At 44.9% G+C, this 2,237-nt stretch overlaps 1 non-coding gene across 1 annotated transcript; it reads left to right on the top strand.

Moving 5' to 3' along the window:
* Positions 1–170: 170 nt before the first annotated feature.
* LOC115064330 lies at positions 171–303 on the top strand. The gene has a single exon (XR_003844167.1). It is a non-coding gene; the product is annotated as a small nucleolar RNA SNORA17 (small nucleolar RNA).
* The last annotated feature ends 1,934 nt before the right edge of the window (positions 304–2,237 follow it).

The raw sequence follows: 2,237 nt of genomic DNA, 5'->3' as shown, positions 1-2,237 counted from the left end.
TTCCCAGTCCTGTCCTTCCCCTATACTGGGGCATAGAACCTTCACAGGATCTAGGGCTTCTCCTCCCATTGATGGCCAACTAGAACATCCGAAGCTACATATACAGCTAGAGCCACATGTCCCACCATGTGTTTTCTTTGATTGGTGATTTAGTTTCAAAAACTCTTATTCCTGCCCCTGGATGCACTGCAGATGTGGCTGCTGTGTCACATATTCAACAGTAGGTGGCAGAACACAGAGAGGCAATGTTTACATTAGATTTTTCTGACCTATAAATATCTGAATGATTAAAAGCCTAATATTCCCAGAAAAATGGTGCCAGGGCACTGGAACAGGGAGCTAGCCTGAGATGAGTACCAGTCATATGCTAGGCAAGTCAAGATGGGCTCTCAGAATAGAAAGCAACCAAGATGCAGGAGTGAGCCCAAGACAGGTAGTCAGGCAGGCTGGATGAGGAGTGAGCCTGAAAGAACAACCAGACTGGTGCCATAGGGCCCAGACAGAAAATTAGGCTGAGATGAACACCAGTCTATCACTGTGCAGGCCTTGGAGGAAAGGCGTGTAGTGTAGGCCATGCTACAGATAACCCCTGCTGAGTGTCATAATGCACAAGCAGGGCACAGCTCTCCAGAGACCACCCCTGAGATAACACCAGACACTCCAAGATACTAGGCACCACTCCGAGGACCAAGTAAGTGGTGGAGTAATGGAAGAGAAAGAGAAATAGACTGGTGTGGGCACAACGAAAAGAGACAGAACTTGAGACTTACGGACAGTGAGTAACAGCCTTATATGAGTAGCTGGTAATGCCACCTGGGACTCTGGTGGGGTCCTGGCTTAGGCTGCCACTGGGGGTCATGTCTAGGTCCATGACCCTGCAGTTGAAGGAATGTTATCATAAAAAATAACAGATGGACATCACTGGTCTGTGCTGCCACCTGGGGCCAAGTTGATGTCTGAGGGCTGTGCAGAACTACCCTCCCACCCCACCCCCACCTCACCTGGGCATCTTGAGAAAGCTGGCCCTACAGGCAAGAGAGCAGGAGAACAGACCCTGCTGCTAGCCAACTGCAGAATTCTGAACAGGCCTACACTTTGTGGAAACTGCAGGTGAGCCATAGACAGGGAAAAGAACTTGGGAGTGCTGGCTACCACCTGCAGCAGACAGAAGTCCTGGCCTTGGAGCAGGAGAGGGAGTCCTTCCTTCCTTTGCTTTATCAGCTGCTGCACCCCAGAGGGCAAGCCCTGTACTTTGTCTGAGCAGCACAGTGGAAATAACCTTGGTGGTAGGGGTTGCAGGAGAGCCATCTCCAAGAGCCTGAGAGTGTAAAAGCTGGCATGACTGTGTCTTGATAAATCTCAGGCCCAGATCCAGGGCTTTGAACTGACCCACACCAACATCTACCTCATCATCGATGATCTGCTCGAATGCATGAAGGGGCTAGTCCACAACACCAGAATCTCCATGACTCAGTTCAACAACAGGAGACCTAAGAGGAGTCCCAATGAGGTTTCAGTATTGATAGAGTAGTAGAAGCCAGAGGACTGTACCAAACCAATGCGCCATTTAAATGAATATTTGTCAGCAAAGAAATGTGAAGAAAAAGGAATTGGATACTGTGGGATACACTGTGACGAATCTTGCTCAATAGCAAGATTTCTTTTCTCTCTTTGGGGTTGGGAGGTTGCAAGGATGGAAGGTGGATACTATTAGAGTGGAAGATGAGTGTGATTGGGATACATGATGTGAAATTCACAAAGAACCAAAACAAAGTTTTTAAAAATCGCACTCATGCAGTATTTAGCTGCACATATATCTATGTTTTATGTGACCATGTTTTTATATCTTGTATTTATATACGCCTTTCTAGTGTGTTATTTCAAGTGCAGTTCATCACAAAAAGAGCTCCTTAGCTATTTATGTTTGATTCCCCCCTTGAACTAGCTCACTGTAAAAAACAAACAAACAAACAAAAGGCAGAAAATAAAGACTCATTTTCATCTGTGATGAGACTAATCTATTTAAGCTTTAATGCAATCAGTTTTAATTTTTAAAACCAAATATATTAAAGTGAGTGATCCTACTCTCTCATCAAGAATGTTGACTTCATAAACCGAACATACAATAAGACAGAAAAATCAAGATGCAATATTCAATCTGTAAAATGTGACAGGTTCTATAAATAATTATATCCAAATAATGTAGGGACTCTATTTACTCTGTTTGCAAGGCACAG

The sequence above is a fragment of the Mus pahari genome, chromosome 6 (assembly GCF_900095145.1).
Source record: "Mus pahari chromosome 6, PAHARI_EIJ_v1.1, whole genome shotgun sequence".
NCBI classification, from domain to species: domain Eukaryota; kingdom Metazoa; phylum Chordata; class Mammalia; order Rodentia; family Muridae; genus Mus; species Mus pahari.
This window is presented reverse-complemented; position numbering and strand designations above follow the sequence as displayed.